Source organism: Bos taurus, chromosome 4 (genome assembly GCF_002263795.3).
Source record: "Bos taurus isolate L1 Dominette 01449 registration number 42190680 breed Hereford chromosome 4, ARS-UCD2.0, whole genome shotgun sequence".
NCBI lineage: Eukaryota > Metazoa > Chordata > Mammalia > Artiodactyla > Bovidae > Bos > Bos taurus.
This window is the reverse complement of record NC_037331.1, coordinates 21,907,724-21,926,193: the sequence shown is the minus strand read 5'-3', so window position 1 is coordinate 21,926,193 and position 18,470 is coordinate 21,907,724. Positions and strand designations below refer to the sequence as shown.

Genomic DNA, 18,470 nt, shown 5'->3' with positions numbered 1-18,470 from the left:
TTATCAACTGCTTAACGCATTTTGTCTCTGCCCAGGTCAACAAGCTACAACATACAGTGACAGTTCAACAAAGATATATAAAACTACACTGGACCATGAAAAATATCACTCACCCTTAGATAGACACCACTATAAGGACTCTGAGGCTTGAGACTAGCAAGAGGGGGAGGCCCAATACCCCTCACCATCCCAGTTCAGCAGGATGTAACCAGAGAGACCTGGGCCACCCCTATTCCCAAAGAATTGGGCCTCCGATCTCTTGAAGGGGAAATGTTAGGTAGTTAGAATAGGAAAAAGGAGCCCAAAATGGTGGTGGCTAAAAGACAAAGAAAGGAAAAAGCCCACAAAAATGGAACAAAAGAAAATCTGAGGACCAGAGTGAGAACCTCAGGTGAAACAAACAGCCCTCCTGGCTAGCCCAATTTACATAGGGCAGGCTGGGGCGGGTGGGGGTGGGGGAAGGAGACTAACATATAAAAGGAGGAAGCCAAGATGGATTTAGGCCTCTCCTTTGGGGTCGGCCCACCCTCCTGCCTTGAGGGTAATACTATCCTTTTGCTTGCCAAATAAAACTGAGCTATAACACCAAGATACAATACTGGCCCATCCGTCACTTCAAATAATTGCTATGGCCAGAGAGAACCGAGGAAATGACAAACTCCCCCAACGTTAGCATAGTAGTTTTATCTCCCATCCCTTGGGAGATAACCCAAATCTCAGCATTCTTGACCGATGAGAGAACCAATGTCACTGCTCCACAGCTGTGTCCCCAAATCATGGTAGGTGTATTGGACACTTGGTCCCTAATGTAACCACTCACAGTTGAATATGAGGAGCCACATTGAAATCCTAAATAAGGAAGGACATATGTTACCTAAAGAAACTGACTATCTCAGGTTATGTTGAATTCAAGGATTTGGGACCTGGAAGGACTCTGAAAGACCATCCTACGCAAGTGATTTTTCACTCTGTGCTTCATGTAGCCCCGAAATTTCACAGAGGTGCTTTGGGGGCTCCTGTAGAAGCTAAATGAGAGGTCAGGCCTCCAGCCTCCTATCTCTGCTTAATCTAAACAGCTGGATAAATGAGGAGCCTTTCCAGCCTAGGGACAAACAGGCTGGAATCTTGGCTTAAGAGACAAACATTCCTTTAATAGAAAAGTGTAAAGCATTTAACTCAGGCTGAGAGTTGGGCCTTTTAATTGCTCCCTAAGTTAGAACAGGAGTCAAATTCTGGAAAGAGTTATGGGATAGCTATCATAAGGTTAAAGGAACTCATGGGCATCCCCCTTCCCTTTCACTCCCCCCACCCCCACCATGATTTGAGTCCTGATGTGACTTTTTAAAGTCTTCTTAAAGTCCTCTTTAAGAGGTAGGAGGTCCTAAAAATAAGAAATCTTAGCCATTTTCCCCAGGATCCCTCATTCCTATCTCCTCCCCACCCCCCCCCCCAAAAAAAAACATTGCACATATACTTCAGCCAACAATGTCTAAAGCAGTGGAGGCATATCTTTTGAAAATGAACTAATCCACAGCAGTATAAGACATACTGTGATTTTTTAATTGGGAAGTTTTGAAATCACAATATACATGCTGAATAATATTAATAGTTAATGGTTGTAGGTCATCTTTTCATAAAAAAGCAAAGCAAAACTCTCAAATGCTTTATCTGTTGAAGCTAACACACATATCACATTAAAGAGAGGAAATATTAAAATACCTCGTGAGTGGAAAGACCATCCATAGGTTGTAGGGAAGGACTGGAGCAGACAGAGAAGGAAGTTTATATAGACCCTTATGATAAGGGCATCTCTGACTCTAGAGTAAGAGAGTGAATCTCATATAATTTCTATGAAGTTTTGGTTGATGCTGTAAATTTTATTGCCTTAAATGAAATTAATCCTTGTTCTACCTTGGTAAGTATCTGAGCCACTTGACAGGTTTAAATTATGTTTCTCCAGAGCATGATTTTAATATCAGCCATAGTTAGGACTCATCGACTGTTGAAAGAACTCTTGTAAGGAGAAATGTAACATTAGAATATTTGCTGAAGCCATTAATTTATATCATGGAATTAAAATATCTGGGAGTCATCTTAAATCTCACTTGGACTTTCAGAGGTAGCACACATTGAATCTATATTAAAGTGTGACCTATCAGAAGAGAAAGCATTTGATATATTATTTATTGCTCAAATGTTATTTTGTTATTAAGTTCCAGAGAACTACATGAGAGTTGTGTGTAAATTAAGATGCCACTTCTTAGCGTACAACTTCTTACTTGTAAAGAAATGGGTTTTCTAAATGTAATTTTTAAATGAATTTTAAAATTATTTTTATAGAAGGTTATTTGCTAACTACACCCCCACCCCCACTGCCAGGATATATTGAGTGCTTGAAACACACTGAGCTCATTTTAAGTTTATTTTGACAAGAGGGAAAATTCATTACTTTACAAAAGTGGACAAAATCACTTGCCCATATTGGTTGGTGTTAGATTGCTGGTTAAACCCAGAGCTGCAAACTCCTGCCCCAGGATGATTTTGTCAAGATTGTATGGTTAATTTTATATGTTAACATTCAAACTTTAATAAATATAATCATACTTACTAGTTTAAAACAACATTTTAAAACATGTGCTCTGGAATTATATATAACCTTTGTCAGTTCGGTTCAGTCATTCAGTCTGTCTGACCCTTTGCAACCTCAGGGATTACAACACGCCAGGGCTCCCTGTCAATCACCAACTCCCGGAATTTACTCAAACTCATGTGTATAGAGTCAGTGATGCCATCCAACCATCTCATCCTCTGTCATCCATTTCTCCTTCCTCCTTCAAACTTTCTGAGCATCAAGGTCTTTTCAAATGAGTAAGTTCTTTGCATCGTTGGCCAAAGTATTGGAGTTTCAGCTTCAGCATCAGTCCTTCCAATAAATATTCAGGCCTGATTTCCTTTAGGATGGACTGGTTGGATCTCCTTGCTGTCCAGGGAACTCTCAAGAGTCTTCTCCAACACCATAGTTCAAAAGCATCAATTCTTCGGCACTCAGCTTTCTTTATAGTCCAACTCTCACATCCATACATGACTACTGGAAAAACCATAGCTTTGACTAGATGGACGTTTGTTGGCAAAGTAATGTCTCTGCTTTTTAATAAGCAATCTAGGTTGGTCATAACTTTTCTTCCAAGGAGCAAGTGTCTTTTAACTTCCTGACTGCAGTCACCATCTGCAGTGATTTTGGAGCCCCCCCAAAATAAAGTCTTTCACTGTTTCCACTCTTTCCCTATCTATTTGCCGTGAAATGATGGGACTGGATGCCATGAACTTAGTTTTCTGAATGTTGACTTTTAAGCCAGTTTTTTCACTTTCCTCTTTCACTTTCATCAAGAGGCTCTTTAGTTCTTCTTCACTGTCTGCCATAAGGGTGTTGTCATCTTCATATCTGAGGTTATTGATATTTCTCCCAGCAATCTTGATTTCAGCTTGTGCTTCATCCAGTCCAGCATTTCTCATAATGTACTCTGCATATAAGTTAAATAAGCAGGGTGACAATATACAGCCTTGACGTACTCCTTTTCCTATTTGGAACCAGTCTGTTGTTCCATGTCCAGTTCTAACTGTTGCTTCTTGACCTGCATTTAGGTTTTTCAAGAGGCAGGTCAGGCGGTCTGGTATTCCCATCTCTTTTAGAATTTTCCACAGTTTATGGTGATCCACAAAGTCAAAGGTTTTAGCATAGTCAATAAAGAAGAAATAGATATTTTTCTGAAACTCTCTTGCTTTTTTGATGACCCAGTGGATGTTGGAAATTTGATCTCTGGTTCCTCTGCCTTTTCTAAATCCAGCGTGAATATCTGGAAGTTCATGGTTCACGTACTGTTGAAGCCTGGCTTGGAGAATTTTGAGCATTACTTCACTAGCGTGTGAGATGAGTGCAGTTGTGCGGTAGTTTGAGCATTCTTTGGCATTGCCTTTCTTTGGGCTTGGAATGAAAACTGACCTTTTCCAGTCCTGTGGCCACTGCTGAGTTTTCCAAATTTGCTGGCATATTGAGTACAGCACTTTCACAGCATCATCTTTTAGGATTTGAAATAGCTCAACTGGAATTCCATCACCTCCACTAATTTTGTTTGTAGTGATGCTTCCTAAGGCTCACTTGACTTCACATTACAGGATGTCTGGCTCTAGGTGAATGATCACACCATCGTGATTATCTGGCTCATGAAGATCTTTTTTTGTACAGTTCTTCTGTGTATTCTTGCCACCTCTTCTTAATATCTTCTGCTTCTGTTAGATCCATACTATTTTTCTCTTTTTTTGTGCCCATCTTTGCATGAAAGTTTCCCTTAGTATCTCTAATTTCTTGAAGAGATCTCTAGACTTTCCCCTTCTATTATTTTCCTCTATTTCTTCGCACTGATCACTGAAGAAAGCTTTCTTATCTCTCCTTGCTATTCTTTGAAACTCTGCATTCAAATGGGTGTATCTTTCCTTTCTCCTTTGATTTCGCTTCTCTTCTTTTCATAGCTCTTTTTTAAGGCCTCTTCAGACAGCCATTTTGCTTTTTTGCATTTCTTTTTCTTAGGGGTGGTCTTGCTCACTGTCTCTTGTACAATGTCACAAACCTCTGTCCATAGTTCATCAGGCACTCTATCAGTCTAGTCCCTTAAATCTATTTCTCACTTCCACTGTATAATCATAAGGAATTTGATATTGGTCATACCTGAATGGTTTAGTGGTTTTCCCCACTTTCTTCAATTTAAGTCTGAATTTGGCAATGAGGAGTTCATGATCTGAGCCACAGTCAGCTCCCAGTCTTGTTTTTGCTGACTGTATAGAGCTTCTTCCTCTTTGGCTGCGAAGAGTATAATCAATCTGATTTCGGTGTTGACTGTCTGGTGATGTCCATGTGTAGAGTCTCCTTTTGTGTTGTTGGACGAGGGTGTTTGCTATGACCAGTGCATTCTCTTGGCAAAACTATTAGCCTTTGCCCTACTTCATTCTGTACTCCAAGGCCAAATTTGCCTGTTACTCCAGGTGTTTCTTGACTTCCTACTTTTGCATTCCAGTCCCCTATAATGAAAAGGACATCTTTTCTGGGTGTTAGTTCTAAAAGGTTTTGTACGTATTCATAGAACTGTTCAACTTCAGCTTCTTCAGCATTACTGGTTGGGGCATAGACTTGGATTACTGTGATACTGAATGAATTGCCTTAGAAGCAAACAGAGATCATACTGCCGTTTTTGAGATTGCATCCAAGTCCTGCATTTTGACTCTTTTGTTGACTCTGATGGCTACTCCATTTCTTCTAAGGGATTCCTGCCCACAGTAGTCAATGTAATGGTCATCTGAGTTATATATAGTGTTCTTGTTTTATTTTTATGACACCCACCTCTTCTTGAAGGGCTTGTAATCAATCACAGAATTTTTATCTATTCAGGGAGAAAGGGAGAATTATAAATGCTGACTGTCTCAATTCTGGATCCCCCAGTTCATGGTAGGGAGAGCTGAACCACTGTCAGTTGGGAAGAAGGGGGAAAAAATCTGTGAATGTCCTTTACATAAAGATAGTGTACAGAGATGCCATATTAATTCTCACAGGGAGAAGAAGAAATTCTTCATTCTTGCATATTCAAAATATCCTGAACTGATATTTTAACATACTCCCTTATAGTCTTTTTTCTTTTTTTGACAGTTTTTCTTTAATTATATCATATACAATCTCTATGTTGAAATTTAAACAGTTGGTATCCTTGAGTAGTGTGATTAGTGCTAATTTTTATGATCTTCATTGTAATTTCTCCATTTCTCCATATGCACTTTTCTCATGACTTTAAATTTCTTTTATAATCAGAAGAAACTGCTTTAAAAAAACAAAAATAAGAAAGTTAACATGGCAGAAGTTTCTAGGTAATTTTGAGTACAAGAAAGGAGAAAACATGGGACTATTTGGGATATAGAGACTCTTGGTAGGAAGATGGGGAAGATGAACTTCAAACTGTAACCTGCTTCTGATTGAGAGCTCCTGTGATGTTAGTAGGATCCATCTTCCTTGCCTATCTTTGGGTTGGCTCCCTTCTCAGACTCTATGGAGAAAAGTTATAGATTCAACTTCATAGAATCACAATACCTATTCAACAGAAGAATCTTTTCCCTAAGTAACTCAGCATGCAATCATGATATCTATTGACACTGACTGACTTGATTAGAGGTGTGTGCCCTGCCCTTTCCATGAAACAATCATTGTAGACAGGAAGGGACTAAATAGGCTAACTGGTTTTGTTTATTTTATGTATTCACCTCCTGGAACCTAGGGGTGAAGTCTTGCATCTGAAGAAATGGTTGAGATGGAATGAAGAGTCAACCCTTCGATCTTAATCAAAGTTAAGATAGCCTTCCCATAAGAAGAGGGAATGGATACTGGAAATAAAATTACACAATTGCTATTAGAGCCTTTGTGACAACACATTCATATAATGTTTTCCCATCTCATCTGCATACTTTGTTGTGCCTTCACGTACCTTCTGTCACTTCTCATCACTCGTAAGGTTTCAAACACTTAGCTGACTTCTTGGTTCATTTCTCTTATCTCTTCTCTTCTCACTATACCCCTTAGGGAATTTGATCCCCTTTGAGTGCTTTAATCAGCATATGTGTTCAGATATTTACTAAGACTTTATTTCTATCCCAGCCTTTTCTCCTCAGCATGAAGCCTCTGCATCCACATATCTAACAGACATTTCTACTTGGATGTCCCCTAAAACTTCACTCTCTCCACAGGGAAAGAGAGAGTTTTTGAAGTTTTCCTTTTCACCTTCTCTTAGGGAATGTCACCTCCTACTTCCTCATTATTTTGTAATAATCTCAATGCTTCCCCTTTCCCCCTGCCACTGTCATCTCTTGACTGCATTGGAAGACTGGTTTTCCAGACAACAGTGCTGAGGCTGAGCTCCACCATGATCCACCATTCCCTCTGCTCACATCTAGTTTTCTAAAATCTGACCTTGTCAGCTCTTCACTTTAAACTCAGATAACCCTGCCATTTAGTTTAGGGTAAGCCCTGCTAATGTTTACATCAGATGACTAAGCTCTTGTTTTTATTCACTCTCTGCAACCTCATGGACTGCAGCATGCCAGGCTTTCCTGTGCTTCACTTCATTATGTCCTGGAGTTGATTTAAACTGATGTCCATTAGGTTGATAATGCCATCCAACAATCTCATCCTCTGTTTTCCCCTTCTCCTCTTGCCCTCAATCTTTCCCAGCATCAGGGTCTTTTCCAATGAGTCAGCTCTTCACATCAGGTGCCCAAAGTATTGGAGCTTCAGTATAAGTCCTTCCAATGAATATTCAAGGTTGATTTCCTTTAGGATTGACTGGTTCCTTCTTGCTATCCAAGGGATGTTCAGAGTCTTCTCCAGCACCAGAGTTCAAAAGCATCAATTTTTGGTGCTCAGCCTTCTTTATGGTCCAAATCTCACATCCATACATAACTACCGGAAAAGCCATAGATTTGACTATACAGACCTTTGTTGGCAAAGTAATGTCTCTGTTTTTAACATGCTGTCTAGGTTTGTCATAGTTTTTCTTCCAAGGAACAAACATCTTTTAATTCAGTGGCTGCCGTCACCATCTGCAGTGATTTTGGAGCCCAAGAAAATGAAATCTGTCACTGTTTCCACTTTTCCCCATCTACTTGCCATGAAATGATGGGACCAGATGCCATGATCTTTGTTTTTTGAATGCTGAGTTTTAAGGGAGGTTTTTCAGTCTCCTCTTTCACCTTCATCAACAGGCTCTTTAGTTCCATTTCACTTTCTGCCATCAAAGTCGTATCATTTGCCTATCTGAGGTTGCTGGTATTTCAGCTTGTGCTTCTTCTAGTCCTAGTCTGGCATTTCGTATGATGTACTCTGCATATGTTAAATAAGCAGGTGACAATATACAGCCTTGATGTACTTCTTTCTTGATTTTGAATCAGTTTGTTGTCCCATGTTCAGTTCTAACTGTTGCTTCTTGTCCAGCATACAGGTTTCTCAAGAGGCCAGTAAGGTGGTCTGGTATTCCCATCTCTTTAAGAATATTCCATAGTTTGTTGTGATCCACACAGTCAAAGGCTTCATTGTAGTCAATGAAGCAGAAGTAGATGTTTTTTTTTTTTTTAGGAATTCCCTTGCTTTTTCTATGATCCAGTATATGTTGGCAGTTTGATCTCTTATTTCTCTGCCTTTTCTAAATTCAGCTGTACATCTGGAAGTTCTCAATTCACATACTGCTGAAGCCTAGCTTGAAGGATTTTGAGCACAATCTTGCTAGCATGTGAAATGAGTGCAATTGTACAGTAATTTGAGCATTCTTTGGCATTGTATTTCTTTGGGATTGAAACAAAAACTGACCTTTTCTAGTCCTATGGCCACTGCTGAATTTTCAAACTTTGCTGACATATTGAGTACAACACTTAACAGCATCATCTGTTATGATTTCAAACGGCTCAGCTGGAATTCCATCACTTCCACTAGTTTTGTTCATAGTGATGCTTCCTAAGGCCCACTTGACTTCACATTCCAGGATGTCTGGCTCTAGGCGAGTGATGACACCATCATGGTTATCACTTCCTCCTGTGCAATGTTATGAACTTCCATCCACAGTTCTTCAGGCGCTCTTTCTATCAGATCTAATCCCTTGAATCTATTTGTTATTTCCACTGTATAATTATAAGGGATTTGATTTAGGTCATACCTGAATGGTCTAGTGGTTTTCCCTACTTTCTTCAATTTGAGCCTGAATTTGGCAATAAGGAGCTGATGGTCTGAGCCACAGTCAGCTGCAGGTCTATGTTTTCACTGACTGTATTGAGCTTCTCCATCTTCCCTTGCAAAGAATAGAATCAATCTGATTTGGGTATTGGCCATCTTGTGATGTCCATGTATAGAGTTGTCGCTTGTGTTTTTCGAAGAGGGTGTTTGCTATGACCAGTGTGTTCTCTTGGCAAAACACTGTTAGCCTTTGCCCCGCTTCATGTTGTACTCCAAGGCCAAATTTGCCTGTTACTCCAGGTATCTCTTGACTTCCTACTTTTGCATTCCAGTCCCCTATGATGAAAAGGGCATCTTGTTTTGGTGTTAGTTCTAGGAGGTCTTGTAGCTCTTCACAGAATCATTCAACTTCATCTTCTCCATCATTAGCGACTGGAGCATAGTCTTGGATTATTTTGATATGGTTTGCCTTGGGTACAAACAGAGATCATTCTGTCATTTTTGAGACTGCAACCAAGTACTGCATTTTTGACCCTTTTGTTGGCTATGAGGGCTACTCCATTCCTTCTAAGTGATTCTTATCCACAATAGATATAATGGTCATCTGAATTAAATTCACCCATTCCTGAACACTTTAGTTCACTGATTTCTAAAATGTTGATGTTCGCTCTTGCCATCTCCTGTTTGACCACTTCCAATTTACCTTGATTCATGGACCTAACATTCCAGGTTCCTATGCAATATTGTTCATTATAGCATCGGATTTTACTTTCACCACCAGATACAACCACACCTGGACGTTGTTTCCACTTCAGCTCAGCCTCCTCATTCTTTCTGTAACTATTTCTCAAATTTTCCCCAGTAGTATATTGGACACCTACCAACATGGGGGCTCATCTTTCAGTGTCATATCTTTTTTTGCTTTTTCATACTGTTCATGGGTTTCTTAAGACAAGAATGCTGAAGTGGTTTGCCATTCCCTTCTCCAGTGGACCACATTTTGTCAGGCCTTAACTAGCAGGGACATGCCCTTCAGCTGCTCCATGTGGCTGGATGACATGCTTGGAGCCCTAATGGTCCCACTGCTGGTCCTTGTTGAGTGTGTTATCCATCACAGGCCATAGGGTGTCAGTCAACATGTGGTCTGGGGATGAGGCAAAGGCCCTGCTGGAGTGGCTGGGATGGGGGTCTGAGGAAGGCTGGAACCAATGTTGTAGGATGCCCAGGAGTGAAAGGCACCCCGACTCCCTGCTGGTTCTGGTCGCCTTGGGGCCATTCCACTGCCATTGCCAAGCTTTGGCCCCAGCCTTTCCTCTCCTCTGACTCTGCACTGGGAATTGGGGGTGCTGGTTACTACACTGCTCCCGCCTCCATCTTCATTGTGATCTCTGCAAGGCTGCTTCCCAGGCCACCAATGCCTCTTCAGGTTGCTGCTGCCATATTACTTTCTTGGAGCCCAAGAAAATAAGCTGTTAGCTACTCTTAATTCTCTAGCCACATCTCTCATCACCCAGGCCCTGAATTATTGGGTCAAACTGTGACAGCTTACAGTGGCTTGAATGTGTTGCTTTTTTCTTTAATTGTCTCTAGGCATTTGCATATTTTATAACCACTACTTGCAGATCCACTTTTTAGCCCAATTATTTGCTGTTTGAAGGTCATTTTATGTGGATAAACTTTTCTAATGCCCTCCTATTGTTGTTGTTGTTCAGTTGCTCAGTTGTGACCAACTCTTTGTGACCCCATGGGCTGCAGCACACCAGGCTTCCCTGTCCTTCACCATCTCCCAGAACTTGCTCAAGCTCATGTCCATTGAGTCATTAATGCTATACAAACATCTCATCCTCTGTTGTCTCCTTCTCCTCCTGCCTACAATCTTTCCCAGCATCGGGGTCTTTCCATGAGTTGGCTCTTCACACCAGGTGGCCAAAGTATTGCAGCTTCAGCCTCAGCATCAGTTCCTCCAATGAATATTCAGTGTTAATTTCCTTTAGAATTGACTAGTTTGATCTCCTTGCTGTCCAAGGGACTCTCAAGTGTCTTCTCCAACACCACAATTCAAAAGCATCAATTCTTCAGCGCTCAGACTTCTTTATGGTCCAACTCTCACCTCTATACATACCTACTGGAAAAACCGTAACTTTGACTAAATGGACTTTTGTTGACAAAGTAATGTCTCTGGTTTTTAATATGCTGTGTACGTTGGTCATAGCTTTTCTTCCAAGGAGCAAGGATCTTTTAATTTAATGGCTGCAGTCACCATCTGCAGTGATTTTGGAGCCCCCAAAATAAAGCCTGTCACTGTTTCAATTGTTTTCCCATCTATTTGCCATGAAGTGATGGGACTGAATGCCATGGTCTTCATTTTTTTGCTTTTTGATCCTCTTTCACCTTCATCAAGAGGCTCCTCCTGTCAAACCCCCTCCTATGGAGAACTGCATTACATATTTCTACCACTGGATACCAGCCATAGTAGAGTTTTGCAGTTTATTTTGAAATTCCTTTATCACTTGACTATTTTTCCCAGCAGACTAAAAATCTCTTAAAGGCAGGAGCTATATATGCCTTATTAGTCATATATTTATATATCTAGCCCCTGTGACAGTGACTGCTACTTATTGTCTCCCCAAATAAAGTTTATTTAGTGAGTGAAAGGTCTTGTTACACATGTTACAAATGACTCTCATAGCTACAGAGAAGTTGTGGCTTCAAGTTCAATCAGTGACTTACTATGAATGTGGCTATAGGCAAGTGTTATATTATATTATATATTTTATTTATTTTTGGTTTAACACCCTTTGTGTGGTAAGTCACTTTAGTCAAGTCTTACTTTCTGTGACTCTATGAACCATGGCCCACCAGGGTCCTCTGTCTGTGGGATTCTCCAGGCAAGAATACTGGAGTGGGTTGCTATGGCCTCCTCCGGGGGATTTTCCCAACCCAGGGATTGAACCGCAGTCTCCTACATCTCCTGCATTCGCAGGTGGGTTCTTTACCACTAGCACCACCTGAGAAGCTCTACTCAGTTCTTTCTTTTTAAGAGAAGCACTTGTTAACATTTAATGAATTTTCTACCATATGGCTTCAGTCTACCAGGACTCAAGCCCTTCCCACACCCTTAATCTTCTCCTCAGCTCTTCTGCTGAAGAAGTTGGCCTTCGGGATGACAGGCTGCCTTGGAATCTTGAATACTGGAGTGGGTTGCCATTTCCTACTCCACCTTTCCCCAGAAATTTGTAGTAACCCAATCCACTACATCTTGGAGCCAGGGAAGGCATGTTTCTGACCTGGGCACTTCTGGGGGCTGATTGCCCTCGCCAGTGCATCAAGACCAGCAGGTTCTTTGTGGGGACTCTAGCACACCCGGACAAGAGCTGTCAGGATGTGACTCTAGTGTCGGGTGTGTGCATGCGTGCTCAGTCGCTTCCGTCATGTCCAACTTTTTGCAACCCCATGAACTGAAGCCCAGCATGCTTCTCTGTCCATGGGATTCTCCAGGCAGGAATACTAGAGTGGGTTGCCATGCCCTCCTCCAGGGGAATCTTCCTGACCCAGGGATCAAATCCATGTCTCTTGTGTCTCCTGCATTGGCAGGCAGGTTCTTGATCACTAGCTTGGGAAGTCCTAGTCTTGGGTAGGCAAGTATTTTAGTTTTCTAGTTAGACTATTAAATTTCTCTGCATATTTTTGGAACAAAGTCAATCAGAATGGTCCTGCTAAAGAAGGCTATGTTCCTTTATCTTCAGGAGTTTATTGGCATCAAATGAGATAGTTTTTTTTTTTTTTTAAGTACCTATATAACATCAGCTCAATAATGACAGATTGATTAGGTTTCATCTCTGAAGGGAGTTGATGGCCTAACACGAGGGCAGGAATTATTACCTTCAGGTGGTCATTAATCCCCATGAAATATCCATCCCTACAGTAATTGCTCTTATAAATTGAAAAGTGGAAATATATTTATGCAAGGCTGAAGATTTCTGTTTTCTGCCATTTCAGTTGTATGTGTAAGACATTTCTAGAGACTTAATGTTCTGTACTTAGGCTTCTCAGATTGCTTAATATAGGTTTCTGCACTCAGCTTATGTGGTGGATGAGATTTCCTACTTCATCATTTCTAATCCTATGATCAAAGCAACAATCAAAATCCATTTCATGTGAATGTTATTCTGAAGGACATTTGTACATTTTCTGGGAGCCAATCTTTCTTATTACAGTATGGTTCGGTTTAAATTTCTGGTTGCCTGTTTGTAAATCATAGTTTGTTTGTTTGCTTGTTTTTTAAGATTCTTTTTTCTTCAGAAGACAAAGCTATATACTGAGATCAAAAAACACTCATATTCCAAACTGAGCATCTACTTGCAAGTTTGAAGAGCAGTTTGTTTTAAAATTACTACTTTTATTTGCTATGAAGGCGAATGTGATTTATTTATATAAGTGTGTGTGTATATATATATATATATAGAAATGAACAGGTACATGTTTGATAACTTAAATTATCAGAGTTTCTACAGAGTTGTTATCAGGTTTGCTTTCTCATGTAATGGGAGATAACCGAAGATTGCATGTTTTAACTTATTTTTTAGCCAATTAGATTCTTATATCTGATCCCACTCGTGATCAGTAGCAAACTTTGGTGACATAGGTAGCCATGTGATGTGGTGCATAAGAGAAAACTCACTCTATGGCTGAATGATTGGGTAATTAGCTTGGTCACATTTGAGGTAAGTTCTAACCAACTCAGCCAACATTCTTTGATCATGGAATGTGAGGAATGTGATGACCTGTGGAAAAGACAGTCTGTCTTTGGAAGTGACCTCCATTTGACAGGAAAGCACATTTCCTACAGGTATCTTTCTTAGCCTTTATACTTGAGTAGAAGTGTGAATAGAGTTAGTGAATCTGGTATGCAGTTGATTATTGTCTCTTAGGAAATGAACATAAACCAAGTTGATCCACCTTTATTTCATATCTGATAGGCTTTTTAAAATTGGAGTATAGTTTTACAATGTTGGGTTATATATTATATATATTCCCTCCCTCCTGGACCTCCTTCCTACCCCACCCCCCACCATCCCACCCATCTAGGTCACCATAGAGTACCAAACAGCTCCCTATGTTATATACGAGTTTCTCATTAGTTATCTTTTTTACAGATGGTAGTATATATATCGGAGAAGGCAATGGCACCCCACTCCAGTACTCTTGCCTGGAAAATCCCATGGATGGAGGAGCCTGGTGGGCTGCAGTCCATGGGGTCGCAAAGAGTCGGACATGACTGAGTGACTTCACTTTCACTTTTCACTTTCATGCATTGGAGAAGGAAATGGCCACCCACTCCAGTGTTCTTGCCTGGAGAATCCCAGGGACGGGGGAGCCTGGTGGGCTGCCGTCTATGGGGTTGCACAGAGTCGGACACGACTGAAGTGACTTAGCAGCAGCAGCAGCAGTATATATATGCCAATCTGAATCTCCCAATTCATTCCACCCTCCCCTCCCCTATTACGTCCATACGTCCACTCTATGTCTGCGTCTCTATTTTTGCTTTGCAAATAAGTTCACCTATAGCTTTTTCTAGATTCCACATATATGCGTTGATACATGATATTTGTTTTTCTTTTTCTGACTTCACTCTGTATATTCGTCTCTAGGTCCATCCAAATCTCTGCAAATGACACAATTTCATGGCCTTTTATGGCTGAATAATATTCTACTGCATATATGTACCACATCTTCTTTATGCATTCATCTGTTGATGGACATTTAGGTTGCTTCCGTATCCTGGCTGTTGTAAAGTGTGCTGCAATGAACATTGGAGTACATGTGTCTTTCTGAAGTATGGTTTTCTCAGAATATGTGCCTGGTAGTGGACTCCTGGGTCATATGATAGTTCTATTTTTAGTTTTGTAAGGCACCTCCATACTGTTCTCCATAGTGATTATATCCATTTACATTCCAACCAACAGTGCAAGAAGGTTCCTTGTCGCCACACCCTCTCCAGCTCTCCAGTAATTATTGTTTGTAGATTTTTTTGATGGCCATTTTGACCGATGTGAAATGATACATAATTGTTGTCTTGATTTTCCTTTCTCTAATAATTAGCCACACCTTTTAGGAACACCTTTTCATGTTCCTCTTGGCCATCTAAATGTCTTCTTTGGAGAAATGTCTATTTAGGTCTTGGGAGGAATATGAAGATTTCTAGATTTTCCTGATTTAAAAATTATTAAAATGTGTATTTTAATTATACAGCCTTGCCTTTGCCCATGCTATTACCACCGAGGCAACTCAACTGACTTATGAACAGGATGAATTATTGCCCCTTTGCCATCAAGCCAGCCACGATGACATGGGATTATCATTCATTATTTCTTACTGTGCACCAAAATCACTTATGTGAAAACCATTCTCCTTTATATTTTGCTTTTATATAGGTTTCAATTTGTTTAGTGAATGTACTGAAAGTGTTTTACGTTTCAGCTTTTGAAGTCTATTATATAGATTTTTATATTCTTAAAAGCTACTAGAGAAACTATATACATATTTTAAAATATCAGTGATGACGGTAAGAAGAAAATTTGGAATAGTTCTGGGTATGGAGTCAGTCAGCTTGTGTTTGAATTTTGACTCTGTCAGAGTTCAGCTACTTGATCTACTTGATTTCATATAGATCACACATTTTTCTAGGATTCAGGTTCTCAGAAATAACAGTAGTCTCAGAGATGTCAATGAGTATGAACTCTTTGTAAAAATCCTTAGTGTAGTGTCTGGCTCCTGGTAGGTGGGCAAGAAACAAATCTTTTAAAATTAATAAAATAAAAATAGTAATTAACTCACAAATTAAATAGATGTTATTTGAAAAGAACAAAGCAAGAAAACACATATATTGAAGACTGATCTACAGATGAAGTTAATGTTAGTTAATCACAAATAATGGAGTTCTAAAGAGTCTAATTTCAAATTAAGATCAGCTACAACCTAGATAGCATATTCAAAAGCAGAGACATTACTTTGCCAACAAAGGTCCGTCTAGTCAAGGCTATAGTTTTTCCAGTGGTCATGTATGGATGTGAGAGTTGGACTGTGAAGAAAGCTGAGAACGGAAGAATTGATGCTTTTGAACTGTGGTGTTGGAGAAGACTCTTGAGAGTCCCTTGGACTGCAAGGAGATCCAACCAGTCCATTCTAAAGGAGATCAGTCCTGGGTGTTCTTTGGAAGGACTGATGCTAAAGCTGAAACTCCAATACTTTGGCCACCTCATGCAAAGAGTTGACTCATTGGAAAAGACTCTGATGCTGGGAGGGATTGAGGGTAGGAGGAGAATGGGACAACAGAGGATGAGATGGCTGGATGGCATCACCGACTTGATGGACATGAGTTTGAGTGAAATCCGGGAGTTGGTGATGGACAGGGAGGCCTGGCGTGCAGCAATTCATGGGGTCGCAAAGAGTCAGACACGACTGAGCGACTGAATTGAACTGAACTGAACACTGAATTCCAGAGATTTTTATCCCATCCTTCTTCCTAAGTTAGTGATTGCCTTTAAATACGTTTTTGTATCACAGTAAGGAAAGGATTAAAACTTTAAATACCCTCGATGAGTTGGAAAAATAAACTGCCTGATGATAAGCTGAATTTTTTGACAACAGACTTCTTTGTACAGCAAATACTCTATAGGGAAGATGCATATAATGGTAAGATTTATAAGTAACAAAGAGTATAGTATTCTTTCTATTAGTTAACATAATGGTTTTGAAATGTTATGAAGGGCATTGCAGAATGATACAAAGTAAACAAACAACTGATGAGAATTTGTAATTCTAAATCATCAGTTCTTGTATCACTTCTATGCATTAATTCATTTAATAAATATTGAGAACATACAGAATGTCAGACACTTAGCTAGGTTCAGTTCAGTTCAGCCACTCAGTCATGTCTGACTCTGCAACCCCATGGACCGCAGCACACCAGACCTCCTTGTCCATCAACTCCTAGAGTTTACCCAAACTCATGTCCATTGAGTCAGTGATGCCATCCAACCATTTCATCGTCAGTCATCCCCTTCTCCTCCTGCTTTCAATCTTTCAAAGCATCAAGGTATTTTCAAATGAGTCAGCTTTTCACATCAGGTGGCCAAAGTATTGGAGTTTCAGCTTCAACATCAGTCCTTCCAATGAACACTCAGGACTGATCTTTAGAATGGACTGGTTGGATCTCCTTGCAGTTCAAGGGACTCTCAAGAGTCTTCTCCAACACCACAGTTCAATAGGAATGCAAAAGCCTAGACAGAAATCAGTTTCCTGCCTTTACAGAGCCATGATCCAATGAAAAACATAGCTATTAAATACATTTTACATATGTAGTCGGTTTTATGGAAGGAAAATCGAAAGAACTAGCAGAAAGAAGCCAAGGACTCAGGAGTATAGTGTGACATCTAAAGAAAGAGGAATTAACAATGTTAGTGATGTGCATAGGTGTACACAAATGTGCATGTGTATTGGTGTGTGAGGGGAAGGGATTTAGAGAGAGAGAGGAAGAGAGGGTGAGAGAAGGGTGACATAGAGAGGGTAAACATAACTGGAGGTCTGGCAATGAGAGCATGTGTCTGTGGTCTGCTTGGAGGGGAAGAGAATGGGGACTAGAGAGGAGATTAGCCTGTGATAATCACAGGCCAATCTTGGAGCATATTTTAAGCCTTCGAAAGCATTAAAGATATGTGTTTCATATCTTCAGAGAAGTCATTGAAGCATTTGAAGCAGGAAAGTAATGTGATCAGATTGCTTGTTGTTAAACTCAGTTTTGACAACTCTGTGGCTTCTTAAAGTAGTATCTGCTTTGCATCCACATAAATAACAACTGGAATGTGCACCCAGAGAAGATTAAACAACGAAGTAGTACAAGTTATTTAATAAGTTAAAATACTTGCTTTTGTTCTTTTTGCTTTCTAAGAAACTGCAAGGAGGAAAGATCATAATATTCTAGGAGAGTGCTTCTCAAGCTATCCGTGGTTTGAGAAGTTTCTAGTTCTCAAACTAACTAGTTTCTTTTCCCAATTTGATGAAATGCAATAAAGATGCATTACTTATAAAATAAACTTAATATGTACACAATGCAAGCCTAAATTTTATTTATTTTTATTTGAAGGGTAATTTGCTTTACAGAATTTTGTTGTTTTCTGCCAAGTATAATCAGAACAGACATAAGAGAGAGAGACAACAAAGAGTCACAGAACTGGTATACATATGAGGGCAATTAAAATTTCTGTACTTATCTCACACAGATTAATTAAAAAGCAGGACAGAAACCCTGAGAGAGTTCTGCTTCAGAAATACTTTATATACTGATCCTGAGGTCAAAAATTTGTTCTCCAAATTTTTTAGGGGTAAGAAAAATGGAACAAAATTGAGTTCAGCAAGAAGGATATGGATACCATATAGAGAGGTATGGAACTAAAAAAAAAAACTAAACTCTTTGCCTTTGTTGTTTTGTGTGTGTGTGTGTGTTTAAATTTATTTATTTTAATTGGAGGCCAATTACTTTATAATATTGTATTGGTTTTTCCATACATCAACATGAATCCACCACGGGTGTACACGTGTTCCCCATCCTGAACCCCCCTCCCACCTTCCTCCCCATACCATCCCTCTGGGTCATCCCAGTGCACCAGCCCCAAGCATCCTGTATCCTGCATCGAACCTGGACTGGTGATTTGTT

At 40.0% G+C, this 18,470-nt stretch overlaps 1 non-coding gene across 1 annotated transcript; it reads right to left on the bottom strand.

Moving 5' to 3' along the window:
• Positions 1-12,029: 12,029 nt before the first annotated feature.
• Positions 12,030-12,151, bottom strand: LOC112446494 (small nucleolar RNA SNORA3/SNORA45 family). The gene has a single exon (XR_003034504.1). It is a non-coding gene; the product is annotated as a small nucleolar RNA SNORA3/SNORA45 family (small nucleolar RNA).
• Between the last annotated feature and the right edge of the window lie 6,319 nt (positions 12,152-18,470).